The sequence below is a fragment of the Panthera pardus genome, unplaced genomic scaffold (genome assembly GCF_024362965.1).
Source record: "Panthera pardus isolate Hobbes unplaced genomic scaffold, ASM2436296v1 HiC_scaffold_8, whole genome shotgun sequence".
Lineage (NCBI taxonomy): Eukaryota > Metazoa > Chordata > Mammalia > Carnivora > Felidae > Panthera > Panthera pardus.
Genome location: NW_026527013.1, coordinates 138,520,059 through 138,539,242, shown reverse-complemented (window position 1 = coordinate 138,539,242; position 19,184 = coordinate 138,520,059). Strand labels below are relative to the sequence as shown.

Below are 19,184 nucleotides of genomic sequence, written 5' to 3'. Positions count from 1 at the left end.
CTGACCATATGTCAGCAGGAGGATCATCTGCTTCTGGATGGCAGTTGACTGTGGGTAACTGAAACTGTGGATACGCGGGGACTGCTGTATAGATTGTGGTGTAGACCTCCTAAATTTGGATCTTGACCACTTAGTGTATGTCCTCTCTAGATCCTTCAGTTTCCTCATCTGTAAAGTGTATGAATGCATGTGAATATTGCTTAGAATAGAGTTGGCACTTAATAAATATTACATAAGTTAGCAATCATGAAACAAATGTTCATCATTATAATTAAGAGTTTTAGTTTTTAGTCTGTAACTGCTGTTTTGTTTAACTCTTGTGCAATACACCAATGCATTTTTTTTATTTTTTAATGTTCATCCATCTTTGAGAGAGAGAGAGAGAGAGCAGATGTGAGTCAGGAGGGTCAGAGAGAGAGGGAGACACAGAATCTGAAGCAAGCTCCAGGCTCTGAGGTGTCAGTACAGAGCCCAACATGGGGCTTGAACTCACAAACCACGAGGTCATGGCCTGAGCTGAAGTCAGACGCCCTACCGACTCAGCCACCCAGGTGCCCGTATTTTATGATCTAAAATAAGGAAGACCAAATCCAGAAAATTTAATGTTATTGCTGTAGTGGTGATAAAACTGTATAAAGACGTTAGGGCGTTCAGTTCCAAGACCTCCTGATCCTTCACTGCTAAATGAACTAGACTACTCAGAGTAAACAATTACCCCTCTACTATCTCAAGGGCAAGGAATAACAGCTCTTTCTCTTTAACGAATCCTACGGTGCTGTGTACCCAGCGGGTGTGCACTAAATGTTTGCGGGTAATGATAATGGTGAGGATGCTGACAGCTGTGACAGACTATAAAACTTAATTTAAAAGCCATCAAGAAAATGTAACACAAAATACATTCCTGAATTTTGTCTGTATGGGAAACAAATTCGGTTTGATTATTAATAAAGTAATTTAGTGTACATGGTACTATTGATTATTTTGGTAGCATCCTGAGTCTTGCTCATTAGGATGACCTAATTATTATTTCAAAGGAGTCATTTTAGTATTAAAACTTGGTTTCCTGTAAGGACTTTATAAATTAAATGCACAAAATGGATGTTAGCAACTAAATTATCTTTAATCCCTGCAGCAAGATTTGCAGTAGTATGACTGTTTTCTGTTTCCTTAAATTGCAATGTTACTTTGTTTCAACAATGACATACTCCTCTTCTATGTGTTTAAGTAGCTCATGCGTGGAAAGAATTACTTTATTGGAAAGATGATGATGTGTGTCCATTCTAGCTCCATCTCAGTTTCGGGGGGTGAGGCTCTAACCATTTATTAATAGGTGGCACACTGCCTCTCTTCTGCAATCACTGAAGCATCAGCCAGGCAGTATATCAATGGCATTTACCCCGCCAATCAGCAGATCTGAAACTAATCTTTATTAATGGATCTCTATCTCCTTGAGGCTGATATGATGGTGACTTGAGTGATTGGAAGAGATTCTACAGGGCAGATGCACTACAAGGAACAAGAGCCAGGACTATGGGGCATAGGTGACCTCCTATGGTGGTGGGAGATTCTATAATCCCCTCCATGGCTATAACCATTGGCATCCTGCCAGGAAAGAAAAGCTACACTAGTTATCTGAACAGAGAGATTTAATACAAATAATTGTGAACTAGTAACAGGATATTAACTACCTACAGAGGCAAGGAGAACTCTCAAGATTACAGGAATAACCGATATAGGGAGTAGCTACCACAATACCCAGGAAGGAAATAACTGAGAAGAGAGCCCTATCTATCCATGGTGGAGAATTTGACCTCATTGGAAACGGTGCCCATGTGGCCCACTAGATGGCAGAGAATTTTGCTGAACGGCCTCAGCATGGCCTGGCACCCAGGGTTCCACTCAACAATAAGGTGCCACTGGAGCTTTAATTAGCCTCTTTGGAAAGTCAGCCAGGGTACCAGCAAGGACTGAAAACTTGCATGGAAGCCACTTACCGGGGTGATGGAGAGTTTTGCAAAAAATCCACCCTCTGGGCACAAAAAAGTGCCCATGAAGCTTTCCAATAGGAAAGCCAAGCACGGAGTGCCTTCCTAACTCGCTGGATGGCCACTGACTGGAGTGGTGGGAAGATTCACTGGGGAGGTGACTGCCACTTGCAGCTGCACACTGAAAGACACAGAAAAAACAAGCAAACAAAACCAAAAACACACCATATCCAGGACAAGAAGCACCCTGCCTCCTCATTGTTCCTCCAGGGCTCTCTATTTGCAACGCCAATAGTGCACTTGCTGGCAAAGAAGTATTTGCAAGTTTGAGTTTCAGTACCACAAAGCAGGGTGGAGAAGGGTGGGCTTGGGGCTCAGAGGCAATACTTTAACAACTGGGGCAGTAGCCAAGCCTGGAATATTGAAACTTGGTTTTATTAAAGGACGTTATAGAAACAACCTCCCTATTTTCTTGACCATTTATTCATTTATTTATTAACTCAGTCAAGAAATATTGATTGATCACTTGCTGTATGACAGGTACTATCTTACGGACCAAAGATAGAGCCATAAATGAACAATGCGGTTCCTGGACTTGATCTCTGATGGCTGGTCTTCTCTCTAGGTTTTTTTTATTTGTTTAGTTGTGGGGGTTTTTTGTTTTTGTTTCGTGGGTTTTTTTTGGTTTTGTTTTTTGTTTTTGGGGTTTTTTTTGGTGAAAAAATGTATATTTAGATTTAGCCAGCTGGGCTTAGTTTAGATGATTCCAATTTTGCTGGCAACATCCAAAGCATCATAGTCGGGAGCCAGTTGAACATAAGCTTTCTTTTCTCTGTCATGCCTGATCAGGAAGTTGACCTTGGCCACGTCAGTATTGTAGAGCTTCTTCACATCCTGTTTGATCTGGGGCTTGTTGGCCTTGGCATCCACAATGAACACAAGTGTGTTGTTGTCATCTATTTTCTTCCTGGTTGATTCAGTTGTCAGGGGGAACTTGATGATGGCATAGTGATCAAGCTTGTTTCTCCTGGGGTGCTCTTTGAGGATATTTGTGCTGCCTATGGAGAACTAGTGTCCTGGACTGCCAGAATGTAGGTGACCTGTGGATCTTCATTTTTTATAACTGAATGCCTTTCAGCACCCCTTTCTTGGCCTTCGAAGCTTTGGCTTTGGCTTTGGCTTTGGGAGGGGTAGGGGCTTCCTTATTTGTCTTCAGTGCCATCTTCATGAAAGGGCTCCCTAGGGTTCCTAATTCTACCTCCAATTGGCTCAATATTCCTGTTGGCATCTTGATCAGCCCCTTCCCCCTGGCTTTGCCCTGCTTTGTTCCCAAGATGCTTCTCAGCCCTTGATGGCTACCCCCCCCCAAAAAAAACCCCAAATAACACAGTATTAAAAACTATACTTCCTTCATTATTTAGTCAAATATGTTTATGTAAGAAACTAGAAATATGGTCAGGGTGCCTAGGTGGCTTAGTCATTTAAGCATCAGACTCTTGATTTTGGCTCAGGTCATGATCTCACAGTTCGTGAGATTAAGCTCCCAGTTGGGCTCTGTGCTGAGCATGGAGCCTACTTAAGATATTCTCTCTCTCTCTCTCTCTCTCTCTCTCTCTCTCTCTCTCTCTCTCCCTCCCTCTCCCTCTCCCTCTCCCTCTCCCTCTCCCTCTCCCTCTCCCTCTCCCCCCTCTCTCTGACCTTCCCCCACGCCACCTCTAATGCTCTTTCTCTTAAAAAAAAAAAAAAGAGAGAGAGAGCGAGAGAAAAGAAAAGAAAAAGAAACTAGTAAGATGGTGATATCCTAAACTAGAACTTTGGCAATTAGAGATAGGAAATGAAGGAAAATGGGAAGGATGCATAGGAGGTAGAATAGACAACTCCTAGTGAACCCTTGAATGGAGGGCCTAAGCAAAATCTGGGTTTTCACCAAGAAAGAGTCTACTCAATTATCCTCTGGCTCAGCCTCCTCTGGAACCCACTCTGTGTTCTTGGGTAAAAGGCTTTTAAAAGACAATGAGTAAAATCTAAATGTGCTTCCCCTCCATAACTTCAGTCAATATGAAAGGAGAGACATTGGTAGCAGTAGTCTCCAGGGACATAAATGCCATTCTTTGTGTTCAAAGTACAGCAGCACAATGGTGGTGCTTTTAGGATCCGCTGCACTAGATAAAGAGCCCTGGACCAGAGATTCTAGGAAAATTGGTAGTGTATTTAATGGGCATTGGTGAAGAATGGCCATGTTGATGTTTATCACACAAAGGAACCTTAGAAACACATCCCGCTGATGCCAATTTGTGTAAATAGAAGAGGATCTTACTGGAAGGAAACTTACAGTCAAATAGCAGAGCACATGTGATCCTTTCAGCCATCACGGTCCCATCTAGAGCTGTGCTTAAGCCAGGTATAATTGGATGAACATCATGAGGAAGTCTTCTTGAGGGACCTACCCAGTCAAACGCTGCATATTTATAGGACTGGAATAGATCTGGACCAGTATGTTACAACAGAAGCTTTCTGACCCCAAAAAAGGGCTTGTTAGAAAAAGAAAGTCTCTGGAGTTCAGTAGCTGGTTTCAGCCTGTTTATCAGTTGAGCTAACTCATATCATACCTGCTGCGCTAGCTTTTTTTTAGGCTATTAGAAAGTGAGAGAAAATGAGCCTCCAGAGTCCTCCGGGTTCATCTTTCCTTAATGATAGTCTATGAAAGATACACTTGCCACTGCAAACCTTTGCTTACAGGGAAGAAAATAATTGGTGCTGTATGCAGACTAGTTAGAAGAGGACAGGAACAATCTTTTAGGAGAGGGCACACTTCAAAAATTTCCATTAAAGAAAGGCTTAGATGCATTGTCAATGCTTTAAAAACTCCCAGAACCACTGGAAAGAAATGTAAGGTAGACTGGTGATAAAACAAACAAACAAAAAAAGGCATGTAAGTGAGGAGCCAGAGAAATACTTTATTGTATTTCAGAAACACATAGCTTGGGAGAAATGGATTATTTGTAAACATACATAGATTGTATGCAAAGATACTTAGTTGATCCAACAAAATCAGTTACAGGACAGACACACAAGCAAACACACACACACACACACACACACACACACACACACGCATGCACATATACATATATAGAGAGAAAGGAAAGGATTAATTATCATATGGTCCTTCTACCAACACGTCAGTAAATTTAAATCTGACACCATTTTGCTTAAAGTAGGTGATAGCTTGATCATCAAAAGTGGCCAGTATTTGAGTTTTATTATAAATGAGAAAATTCGGATACCATGGAAACATTTTTACTGACCTAGTTTTGTTTCTGTATTGAGCTGAAGATGAGGAGTGAATGTGGAAAACAGGAAGAAGAGAGGAGAGAAAAATTCATTTTTGTTTCTTTCCATTTTTGTGTCTTATTTGACTCTACCTCAAGCTCTTATGTCAACTTGTTCTCTACTTTCCTTTAAAAGTTAAATTATCTCTACGGGTTAGCAACATAGTCCCTTTTACTTAAAACTGGGGGAAATAAGCCCCCAATTTATTTGTGTGCGTTTGTGTGCGCATGCACATGTGTGTATTCTTAAATCCTGAATTCTTTATGAATATTATAACAAACACCATCAATTGGACCCTCGAACCATTCTCTGCTCTTCCTTTTATTAGTAAATCACACAGAGTCCTTACAGAAGTCTGAGCAGCACAAGGCCACCCAGCTAGACTACATTCCCTGGCCTCACTTGCATTTAGCTATGGCATTATTACCAAATTCCCACCACGCAGGAATCTGCGCACTGCCATGCTACCTCCAGGACCTCCAGTTCCTCTCTTTTTTTTCCCCTTTTCCTATGGACTGGGCTGGAGATGGACTGGAGACGGGGACAACTGGAAGAACCACCTCCTGGAGCTAGAAGCCACATTTTGACGAGGGCAAAGGCCAACCTCCCATCTGTCCTTGGGGGACCTCATGGAGCAGAGATGTTACATAAAAAAGAATCAAACATCTATTTTATTAAGCTCCTTCATTTGTAGGCGTCTGTTAAAGCAGCTTAACCTGTATGTTAACTACAAATATCAAACTATAGAGAATTGCCAGCCTATCATAGCACAGCAGTAGAGGTACACAGTTCTGAAGTCCATAAGATGTATTTTCATCTAATTCAGTCTTAACTTTTACGTCTCTTCATATCTACTTCATTAGGTAAAATTTCAGTTGCTTCTCAGATATCTGGTTTTTGGTTAACACTTAAATCTGGCTGCTTTAACGACGTAATCATTAGACTGTAGAACACTTCTCCCCACACATACCTTTCTACCACATTAGCAAAGGCCACCTTACAGCAGTTCCTTTTAGCAGTATATCCTGTCCAACTATCAGGAAGAAATTGCAAGACACACTCAAAAGCAAAAACATAGTTTGAACTAAGCTAAGCATCCTATTAAGTAAGCTAACAACAACAAAAAAAACAAGTAATAAAGTAGAAGGAAGGAAGAAACAAAAGTACAAAAATCAATGCTGCAGAAATAGGAAAAAATGACCAACAGAGGAAAAAGCTAGCACTTTGTAGAAGTCAGTCTTTTACCACAAAAGACACAAGGCCAAGATATTTTTATAGATAAATTTCACCAACTGTCATGAATCAAATAATCCCTATATTAAATTAAAAAATCTCAAAGCCTAGAACAAGAGGGCCAATGACCAGATTTATTTAAGTCTAGTCGTTAACACCCACGCCACTCAAGGAAGGAAAGAAAAATCTAAACCGATTTCACTTGCGAATATAGGTAAAAAAAAAAATTCTACAAAAAATAGCAATGATAACTAAATTGAATACATGATCCTGAGCTGGGTCCTTTTGCTAAGAAGGACATTACTGGCAGAATTTGAATGGAGTCTAGGAAATATAGTCGGAGTGCATTTCTGCATCCAACTGTTTCACTTAATTTGATGACTGTATTGTACATATGGTGGAGAATGAAGGAAGTAGACACTAAGTTATTCAGGGATGGTAGGACATCAGGTCCCAATTCAAATGGTTCAGGGAAAAAAATAAAACTCTTTGTACTAGACTTGCAGCTATTCTGTAACCTTGTCAATGGTTCAAAATAAAAATCTGATGGTAGCCAGAGGGGAAGCGGGGCGGGGGGAGGGGGGTGCAAAATGGGGGAAGGAAAGTGGGAGATAATAGCCTTCCAGTTATGGAATGAATAAATCATAGGAATAACAGGCACGGCATAAGGAATACAGTCGGTGGTATTTTAATAACTCTGTAACGAGACAGATGGTAGCTACACTTGTGGTGAACATAGCGTAATGTTTAAGCTTGTCATTTCACTAAATTGTACACCTGAAACGAATGTAACATTGTGTGTCAACTGTACTCAAATAAAAAAGGGGAGTGGGAATGTTAAAAAATCAACATCGAAAGAAAATATTAAAGAGAATGTCAGTATCATTAGTGTTATTTAAAGTCACTTGTACTTCTCAAATAACTTACTACTTTCTTTCTGTTATGCAATCTGTGTATGCTGAACTTTGACTCAGTATTATCACAGAAATTGAGTACAGAATCCAGAACTAGATTATCTGAGTTCAAATTCCATTCTGCTACTTACAATTTGTGGGATATAGGCAGATTACCTCACCAATCTGTTTGTCAGTGTCCTCATTTATAAAAAGTAAGAATAAAATGAGTTAACATAAAGTGTTAAAGTAGTGGCTGGTATGTATTTATTGATAAAATCATAATAGCTACAGTCAGTCAACCTTGTTGCAAAAAGGATTTTGAGTTGTTCTACATATACCCACAACATGATACTGATACAGCAATGGTAATCACAATAATGCTAATAATGTATTCTAAATCCGTGCATGACTGATAATATATTTTTCACACAGTGTCACAGTTTTCATTTTACCTGCATTAAATATTTGGCTATTTCTCACAGGATTAGCAACTCTGTTTCCCCGAATTCAGGGCCTTATAGGTGATGTACAGTAGACATAGACACAGCAACATTTTTCTAGGGAAGAGTTTGAAAACTGCTTGAAACTGCAGGTGAAGGGCTGTATGCTTTAGATAATGACTCCCGTGGGACAGTACTTCATACGGGTTATACGAGCTTAGACCATAAAAGCAACAGTAGTGGTTGCCTCACATCACACTGTTTTCTGGGAAGCTGTGTTAATGAAATGGTCTCAATTTCTTGGGCCGGTGATTTTTGGTTCATTATCAGGGAAATATAGAAGGTTTCCTGCCCGGAACCCTTTTGCCAAGAATTAGATGACCTCCACAAACAGGCTCAGTACATTCCCATGATGTCAGTCCACTGGGCAGTTTTCCGAGGTGGCAGGTCACGGCTGTGCCTTCTTAGCAATATTCCCACAAAGTGAGGAAAAGGTTGGGGGTAGTGGGGGGAGAACAACTGTGTCCCCTCTGTCCACAGAATAAATAAGTGAGTCACACTGAGTGTCTAAGTCCTGCCACGGACTTTTCTCTAATTAAAGAATCCCTACGTAATACTTTTTTTTTTTCAGTAGAAATAGATTTCTTGGTTTTCTTTCTAGATCAACCTTATTCTGACTCAGTTCAGAAACCAAAGCAAGAGTGTAAGAAGTCAGGTGAAAGGGCCCAGAGCATCATTTCTTCTGAAGGCGTGCCTTGTTAGAACTGGATTAAGCTCAAAAAGAAGCAGTGGATGAGAGACAGAACGCTAGCAGCTCTAACACTCTGGGTTGTTATACACACAGCTAATGGGTTTGCCCAGTATGATTTGTTCTCTTGCCTCGATTGTTAAACTTGAAGATTAGCAGAAAATAGGCCCAGAAAATTGCGTAGGAACCCAAACTTGGTTTCACGTGGAGAGGAGAGGATTTTGGATTTAGTGGATACAAAAAGTAAGAATTTTCTTCTTACGGTAGACCATTGCTGTTTCAGATTCTGTTTGTACTTATCTCTATTAAGCTCCTTGTTGAAATGATCTCCTTCTTAGATGGTGGGAATTAAGGTTAATGTTCATTTTTAATATTCTATACTTAGAGCACCTTGCACAAGTGACTGACATATTGTAGATATTCATTTGCAAAGTTACTACAATTTTTTATTTCAAGTAATTCTGGTCAGTCATGGAATTGGTCATCAGCCAAAAAATGTTTTCTTCCCTGCCCTGTGGGATTATTGGCCCTTTTTTGATCTCCCTGGAAAAATACCACTCAACTCATCAAAGACCTGCTGTAAGCATACCTGCCCTTGAGGCTCTCTCTCAAAGCAGAATAACCAATTAGGGAGGCACTGAGTCAATGGAGGTGTCATAGCCAAAGTATCCCAAGGATTTTGGTATCATTCCCAAGACCATCTCTACGGTGGGGCCAAGTGCATGAGACTACTTGCCCATGATTCTGTTGAATATCCTTTTCGCTTAGCCAGCTTTCTTTGCTTTGATCTGTATTTACTAAGCAGACTTTTAATTATTATTTTTAGCTCTCCTACCAGAAAAGAATGTGTTTGCTATTCACAATTAATTTTTTTGGTCCCTGTATTAGTTATTTCTCTCCCCAAAGTAAAAAGTTAATGTTCAGGTCTTATATGTTGGTTTTGAAGTTTTAATATGGGTCTGCCCCTGACATGTGGGCAGGAGTGTTAAAGAGTCAAGTTTCTGAGACTTCAAAGCTGAGAAACAAATCTAGACTTCAGAGGTAAACAGTAGCTACTAACTGAGGTCTTCTAAGGCTGCAACGAGATTTCAATAAGCCTGGGAGAAGTGCTATTGGAGACTGGTGCATTCCTGAGGATAACATTTTGGAGTCGGATATTGCAGTAAAGAATTTGTTGTCCTAGGGCAACATGAAAAACTTGGGAAAATTTGACATTTTGCTTCATTATTCTAGAATGCCCTGAAAACTGTTTTCTCTGTCTTCATTTTTTATCACTCTAAAGGCAAGAGTAAAAGCTAAAAATGATCTCCCTTTCTCCCTGTCTTGTATTACTCCGCACTCCAAGCCCCACCCCCAACTAGAATACACATCCTTTTGTTTCCTGTATAAAGTACTTTCCAGACATGAAGTATCAAATATCCAGCAGCACAGAAAGTGAGGAGATTTTTTTCAATCAATCAAATGCATTTTTCTAATATTTAAAGATATTGTCATGTTGAAGCAATTTTTGTCTCACTTCCTGCGTTTAAATGCGAATGAATGGGCTAATGTGTAACTTGTATTCTATCTTTGCATAGTGGCTGCAGATATTTATAGCTAACCTTTTAAACAATAACACTGTTCCCAAACCTAACAATCCCATTCTGTTTTCCACAGCCTTTTTCATACCAGATGCATAGGACCTGAAAATAGAATTTCCTTAATTCTAGTCATTTCCCCCATTTTCTCCATTTTCCATTTTGCCATTGAGTCTTTCTTTGCTCTTTTCTCCCACAAAGTAATTTTGCTCATATTCTTTCCCAGTAATTCCAAATAATTGAAGTATATCTTTTAAAAATAAATTTTATCTGCACAGATTGAAAATACAATTGTGTCAATGACAGTATTACTTTGGTTATTGCAGGAAAAGGAAGTAAACACCCTCTATATTCTTGGTCCAGTATACATCGAACTTATTTTTGTTTAATTGCATATTTTCATTTTATATCACAATAATAATAGATTCCTTTCAATGTGCATGTAACACATTTTTGTATTGAGGGTTCTGAGTATAATAATTTATGGTAATAAGCTTACCTGAAAACCAAGCTTATTGCTACCAAAAGGACATACATTTAAATAGTTGTGAGTGCAAAATAACCTGATTGTTTTTAACATAATAGACTCATATTTTTAAAATACAGATGACTAAACTAGAAAATAATATTAAAATAGATATTATCAAATTAACTGCTTTTGAAAACTTCATTTCCCTTATGTAAAATATAATTGTAAACTCACTTTGGTTAAAAACTTAAAGAAGTTTAAACAGGCACTGATACACCAACAAAATATTTCACCATTAAAGATCATCTGAGAATTTGAGGAAATTTCATCTTGCTGGTAACTAGCAGTAGAACATAATTTCTTCACTAAAAACAAGTCAAGTTGTACAAATTCAGATGATTAAGTTTTAAAAGGATCCTCAGTATGGAAATAATTTGCTAATATTTTCTCAAACTTACTAGAATACTGTTCTACATTTATGCTCGATATTTAATATATTTAAACATAAGAACTTCCTGCTCACCACATCCTTTTGCTTGTAACAGCAATATGTGGGAAAAAAGTAAATTAATTATTATGAATCATTTCTCTTGAGTTTACTTCAGCCTATATGAATGTCTTTCACCTTCTTGTTTCATGTCCTATTTTCCATGTCACTTTCCAAATGAGAAATGTCAGCTCTGTTTTAGCTTTAACAATGTGTGGCTTTTAGATAGCACTTAGGGTTAATTGGAATTTTCTGTTTGGTTACATTCTGAAAATTAAAGAGTTTATCAATAAACCAATGCCATCATTTCCATTTCTGCTGTTCCTCAAATTCAGTCTGGGAGGTTGACTTTCATCTTTTATGAGAGTAACTGCCAAATATAAATTTCTTAACTATAGTGATTTTCTGGGCCATAATTTCCTTTTTTTAAATAAGAAAATATGGCATCTTTAAATGTTTCATATCATTTCATGGCACTTTAAAAAATAAATCGTATGTGACTATATAAATTAAATGGAACAATTTTCATAATTAAATAATTAAATGACCTAGAATATTATAAGTGTGTTGTTCATCTTTAGTTTAATGTGTATGTATGCGACTGAGGTAAAGAATCGACTAAGTTTAGTAGACTGGAATTTAACAGGAATGAAGGTCATATTTTCTGCTTATCTGTTTACGGTTATTTAACAAGAACCACACAGTACAACCTGTGAAAGAAAAGACATGGAAGTTGTATTAGACACTACGCTTAGTACAAGCCAACCACAGCATGGAAAAGTGAATATGTTATTTTGCTACATTAATAGAATTGTGTCTTAAATAATCCACTCTTTTTACTGATTAGGTCACACCTGCTGTATTGCTTAATCTAATTTTACAATTTATGGGTTTTTTTAAATTTTTTAAATTTTTGATTTTTTATTTTGAGAGAAAGAGAGAGAACATGAGCAGGGGAGGGGCAGAGAGAGAGAGAGAGAGAGGGAGGGAGAGAAAGAGAGAATATCTCAAGAAGGTTCCATGCCATCAGTGCAGAGCCTGATGCAGGGCTTGATCTCACAAATCATAATATCTTGACCTGAGTCAAGTTCAAGAGTTGGATACTTAACTGACTGAGCCACCCAGGAACCCAGCAATTTATGTTTTTAAAAGAAGATGCAGGCTGGGGTTCCTATGCAGTATTCCATAGAATATATATTATTAATAGCTATGGGGCCGGGGCGGGGGTGGTTAAGAGATTCTGTGGTCAACCAGTGGATTAGACAGATTTCTTTGCTGCAGGATTTTCCAGTGCTTTTAATATGCCAAGGACATTTTGCCTCTGTGTGGGGATAAAGTATGCATATTTGTTTAAAAATAAACAATAGAAATTATTTTTTCCTCATGAAATGCCTGTTAACATCCAGGAAAATAACTTGAAGAATAACTGAGTTCTACAAAACACAGTGGAGAAAATGCTGATATAGCCAATTAGAAAATGATTAAATGGGAATAACCAGGAAACCATTCCTCCACTCCTCGCCTGACCTCCTCATTGCACTGGTGCCTGTCTTCTGGCCTTTCTCTGTGCCCTAAATGCTGTCTTGGAGATTAGCTTATATTCAAATAAAAAGAAAGATATATTTATTGGCTTATAAAATATCGGAACTAGACACAAGGACGTATTTGCTTACTGTGAACTTCTAAGTTTTGATTAAAGGTCAAAACTTGGGTATCGGGATGTGTGCAAATTGTTGAAGGTGGCATACTTACATTGCAATGTTTCCCATTAATGTGGAAAATTTCTATTGGGATTATCACGTATTGTATTGAATATCCCATAGCTTCAGACCTCTATGAATGTAAATGTTTTGGTGACATTTTCTTTGGGAGTATGTAGCATAGCAGAATACCATCATTAGTAATGATGTTCAGCAGATGCCAGATAGCCTTTCAATTAGAAAAGTTCCTATACGAAATGCAAAAGATACGAAAGCAGATTCCAGGGCAGTAGAGCACCCCAAAAGCCAGCCAATCCAGTCATTCATCTGATGATTGAATTCCTTCTATCTGTTATACATGAGTTGGCGGCTGGGAAGATGACGATTGCCCTCATGGTGATTGTGACCAAGCAGAGGCTGTAAGGTCAAAGCAGAAGTGCGGTAAGATGCTGTGGAGGGCACTGAGTTAAGTGGCCCTCGCAGTCAGTCCCCTCTTTTCCAAAATGTTATAAACTCTAGAAGGATTAGAATTAATCCAAAATATGAAGTAGATAGGAAATATGAAACTTTACATATTCCATTTAAATAACCTTAGAGACTGTGGAAGGCAATTACTGCCATCATTGCCTCCATTTTTTTTAAGTAACTGTTTATATGACGGTTGTTCCATTCACACTGTCCATATACACCGCAGAGGGGAAGTGCTTCAGGGAGGAAATGGGGAAGGGTTCATATTTGAGGAAGGCCCTAAAAATCAATAGGGGATATATTTCACTTTTTATTATTTCTTAGCATCCGATCAGTATTCGGTCTGATCAGGGCATTTGTAACATCGAGGGATTCCTGCCTGAAGCTGATGCCGCCTGCAGCGTAGCCATTGTAGCCTATGTAGCTCCTTCCTTCCCAGCTTGCACTTCTCAGATACAGTTAACAACTCTCGAGAGTGCTCAGGACTTCCACTTCCACTGGAAAAGCGTGAACATAGAACTTCCAGAAAGTTTGAGGAATCTTGAGCAGAGAGGACGTGTGCCCTACGCAACAGGATATTAAAATGACTTCCGTGTCAATGGGTCCTTTCTTTCAAAGTGAAGTGCGTGCAAGGTTGTGATACAGGAATTGTAAAAGGGGAGTTCTGAAAGTCATATGTAACCCTCAACCCCTCACTCTTATCAAGGTTGTAGAGAAAACCAGAAGACTCTGGATCTTGAGAGAGGTGTTAGCGTGTTAGCAGAATCTTTTCCTGCTCCCCAAGTCAGGAAGGTGAGGGTGCTTTCCCTTCAAACACATTACACATCATTTCTTCCAGTTACAGGAGAGAAAACGGTTTTCCTGATGATTATCCACGTTCCCTTACATTTTCAGGCACTACCCTAGGTATCTTAGTTTGGATTCCCCCAGAAGCAGGCCCTGGAAATGAAGATTTAAGTGCATGTTAATTAATTTTGAGGTAACCCAGGAACATTGGAGGGGAGCGAGTGGTGAGACAGAGAAGGGAAGGAATCCAATAAAGGTGTGTTCTCCAGTGCCTTTTGCCATGTGGGCATCTGAGGCCCAGCCCCGCTGGGCAACTTTGAAGGAGAGTGTGACACCAGACCCAGAACTGCATCCTCCATTGGGGGAGGAGGCTGGAGTATTTAATCTCCAGTTCTCTTCATTATCACCCGAGGCCCACCCCCAGAGATAGTAATGTTTTGGCATTCGCACTGAGAGAAAGTGCTTGGGTAAAAGTTGCAGAGGTTTGCAGAAGGAACCCTTGGACATAAACTCTAAAAGTGAGTGCCAAGGTATATGTGTGGGACAGTGACAACATCTGCCAAAGTAGGTGAGCTGGAATATAAATAAAGTAGCATGTTCAGGGAGGTTCCGTAATTTAAAGATAGTCACACAGCAAGTAAGGAGCAGAGCCTCTGGCTACAAAATGTGTTCTCCAGTCGCTTTCCAGCTGTTCCAAATGACCAGAAGATAATTTTCACCTTGTGATTTGACTCTAGAACAACGTTTAAGTAAGGACGTTGAGTGCTGAAGAAAGGGCATTTAAGTAAAGGATCAAGAGGAAAAGGTCTATGCTGAAAAGATGACTTAGTAAAAAGGATGTCCTTGATGAAGGAGTTTAGAAAGTTCAGAATGAAGAAGTCAATGTAGAGCATCATCAAATTCATGAATGACTGCCACGTGTACAGACAGATCTCTTTGGGCTCAAAATATAGAACAAGGACCTAATGTGAACGAAACCAGAGTTTAGATACCTCAAGTTGGGGTGCACGGTGTCTCCCACCCACCCTTCCTACCCTCCATCGCCAGATGTATCCCATAATGTACTGAAATCCCTTAGTGCCCAGATTAGTGCTTTCCTCTTGGTTCTAAAGCTCATCAGAAACAAGTTCTGGAATAAATAGCTCCCAGACCCAGGGCGTCCATTCCCAGTCCTCACCTACCTAACCATATGCACAGGTTGGCTCTTTCCATTATGGTAACTTTTTCAGGAGGATCATTACCATACTCTGCCCCTAGGTCTTGATCTGAGCCATTCGAATCCACATTTTAAAAATTTCCCTAATTTTAAACCTTAAGAAGAAGCTGTTGGATATTTTAGACCTTTTTCCTTTCAGAAAACCCTGAAGTTGACTCTGTCCCAAACTTTCCTCAGAACATTCATATCAAGGAAAAGAGGACTTTTTCCTAAATCATGGAGGGTGAAAAGGGGGTGGTGATGGATTTCCTGTTACCCTGTTTCTCCTGGAGCATTTATTTGAAGTGGTTGTTGCCATCATGATTACTTCCCTTTCCAAATATACCTCTAACAAAAAAAGAAGGACTGCTTGTGTTTCTATCACCGGAGAGTTTCAAACTGAGACTAAATAACACTTGTCAGGAATGTTCTAGAAGTGATTTATATATCAGAGGAATTGAACCAAATGACCATTAATCTTCTCTTCCAATTTGGAGATCGTATCTTTCTATGAGAATTTTCCAGCTTAAGAATGTATTTTCTTCGGGGGAAATTGTCTCTGTGTTAAATTTTATAAGCGATATTTCCATTAGGCCAAAACAGTACTTTCTCATCACAACATTTTTGTAAAACTAAGATATCTGAGAGGAAGTGGTGCCTCATTATCTGAGCTCATTATCTTAGTACTGGCCTCCGCATTAGCCTCGGAAATACTTGTGTGATTTAGCTAGGGGTTGGCAGATGGACTAATAGACAAATGCCCAGCTGCTTGTCCCAATTCTGATAAAGGAAGCCTGGCCCACACATTCACACAGCCAACTCCTGACAGCAGGGACCACAGAGCAATGGACATGGCATCTGCCTTTTCTAACCGCCACGTATTGCAAACAAGAAAGTGGAATGGAATGTTACACAAAATATTAACCAAATGCCCAGGTGAAATATAGCAAATTCATTAAATTAGTTTTAATGCACATTCACTAAAATTAAAGAAAGAGACATGGTGTGAGGAGGGGGATGAAGAGACAGAAATAGAGACAGAGACAGACCATGAGTCAGTTGTTTTGGAAACAGTGGGTCGTGGTGATTTTAATTAATGCAGTCCGTTTTGTTTTGAGTCTAAGTTCTCATAAACTTAGCCTTCATGTTGCTAAAACCAAGCTTATTCCTGCATCTTATGAGATAAATCCATACCGTTCAGAGTTTAGTTAGGCAGGCTGTCCAGAGTTTGTTAGAAAAGCTATGCTGTGTGTCTAATTAATACCAAACACTTCTGATGCTAGCCTCTACTCACAGTCTCCCAAACACATGAAATTTAGTAATTGGTATAAATATGGCTTTGTCCAGAATTTTTAGTAACTGGTACAAATGTTGCCTTGTCTAGACTGATTTTAGCAGTCTACAATGATTTTTCCCTGATGTATATATATCTCATTTAAAATTACCCAGTACGCATTCCTCTTGCTACTAAAATAATTGAGTGTTACAGCGTTGAACATGGGCTGCGTCTTCCATTTTACTAATTAACACATTAATTTAAAAGTTAGAAATATTTAACAAAACACTTGCATCAGTATTTTTTAAAGCCTGATATTCCAAAAATTTGTGCCATAAATAAATAAATCTGCAGTTTACTTCTTCTGTGGTAAGGTGTTGCCTAACTTCAGGAACTCCTAACAAAACCATCTACATGTAAACACATGATTGAAGTTTGTTTTGAAACACTTTTTGAAAAGCATAAATTGAGTTCGTGTACATTTAAATGAATTCCCAGGAAAATACAATTAAAGTAGTGGCTACCCAGCAAAATGACAAAATTAGGAAAGCAAAACCACGCAGAAAAATTTAACCCTTGAAGTTGTGTTGCTTAAAACAGGAGAGGAAAAGCCCTCTCCATAGAAGGAATGCCCGCATTGGAAACCCCCCTCTTCAGGGGCTTTGTCCTCTGTGCAGATTAATCTTTAATTTATGGACTCAGGTAGACTAAGTAACATTACCACTGAGTCAAAGTTAAGTTATCTTATACAGAGGTTTCTGAGCCCCCCCCCCCCTCCTGCTGAGAGCACCCATTGTTTTACCCTCCACCCCTCCACCTTACTGTTTACCTGTATTTTTTCCAGGGTTACCACTGCCATTATATGATCTTGGTGCCCTAGCCATACAGGCACAAAACTCAAGCTTCCTTGAGGTTTTAAAAATTAGAAGTAGGATGGAGCACCTAGGTGGTTGAGTTGGTTAAGTGTCCAACTCTTGATATTGGCTCAGAACGTGATCTCACGGTTCATGGGTTTCAGCCCCCACATTGGGCTCTGCGCTGAAAGCAGGGAGCCTGTTTGGGATTCTCTCTCTGCCCCTCCTCTGTTCATGTGCATGTGCGTGTGCAAGCGTTCTCTCTCTCTCTGTCTCTCTCTCTATCAATAAGTGAATAAACATTAAAAAAAAAAACAGAACTAAGAAAAACAGATTTCTTTTCCTGTGGTGGGAAAGCTGGGATGCTGTGAGTTCTGAATCTATGGGCAGCCATGCCTTCATGTATAAAGAAGGCTGCTGAGGAAAACACAGCGAAAAGAGAGAGAAAGATAGGTAGTGCCTGTGATGTTCAGTCCTGGATTCCTATATTCTCAGAAGTCCTACCTTTAATATGGCTGCCTGATAAACATTTCCACTTTTGAGTCAAGCTAGTTTAAGTTAGTTTGTCGTTATTTGGGATCAAAAAGTTTGGAGCAATATTCTTTGTGTGTGATGATGACTGATTGGAGCATGCCACAGTTTGGTCAGAAAAAATAGATACAAACCCCAAACATGTGCTATACTCACCTTTCGGATACCTTATCATCTGGGAGCCACACAGTTGCTCCATCCGCTGTGGCAGCAGTCACCTGTGTATCCCAGTTACCATCTTTCCGTCTATATCCACATTTAGTTCAAAGAAAAACTCAAATCAAACTCACACAATGATTTCCCTGTCCCGGCTTCTGTACATGGTATACAACAATAGAAAGTACAGAACTACCCCCTCCCCTCCCCACACAAAAACCATTTACCTCTGTTGTGCAATCTTTTGTAAGTCTGACCATTCTGTTAATCACCTCTTAAGCGTAGTTAAAATAGCGTGATCACTAATGTTCCCAAACAGGTGGTCTGATGCAACACTCCAGATTGTGTGACAATCACTGAGACACTCTTGGGTTCCCTGGACAACGAACTATCCAAGGCTTTGGGCAGTCGGTGCGAAGAATGAAACCAAACTCTGCTTTCTATGTGATTGGTAGGGCTTCCTCCGCCCGCACCAGGAACTACACCTTGGAAGCCTCGAGCTCTTTGAGCCCCAGGCAGCTGGCTCTCCCAGAGAGCACTTATGAACAACCAGCACCAAACCTCTGCTTGCCTACCACCCAAGCGGACTCCAGATCCTCACAATGGTGAGACTGCTCTCATAGTCACCCTTTCGGGAGAGCAAGTACAGAGGGGCAATGTTTCTTTTCTGCAGCATATACTCGTGGGGGGTCCTGCAGAGCTTTGACCTCACCAGGCTCTCTCAGAGATAATAAAAGACAGACTGCCATGTGGCCTTTCTTTCTGATGAGCATGCTTCGTAAGTTTTGAAAATCTGTTCCTTCACAGTGTGCGACCTTGTGGAATTCACCTCAAGCCTTGTTGCGATACAAGCGGGAACCAGGAGAAGACCCACCTTGCTCTCCATTTCATAGAGTGAGGTGGCATACCCTTGACAGACATCAGTAGTGCTTCTTCTTAACCACTCATTCTCTCTGAATTGCATGCAGAGAATGAACATTGGCTGAGCTGATTTTTATGCCCAAACTAGAGCAGAGAAAGCTCAAGGACTATGTCATAGCTAAACTGTGA

At 39.7% G+C, this 19,184-nt stretch overlaps 1 long non-coding RNA gene and 1 pseudogene across 1 annotated transcript in view; one reads left to right on the top strand and one right to left on the bottom strand.

Annotated features, from left to right (window-relative positions):
- Nucleotides 1-19,184, top strand: part of LOC128775585 (uncharacterized) — a 231,064-nt gene that overhangs the window by 179,761 nt on the left and 32,119 nt on the right. The window lies entirely within an intron of this gene.
- Nucleotides 2,742-3,213, bottom strand: LOC109268904 (60S ribosomal protein L23a-like; annotated as a pseudogene).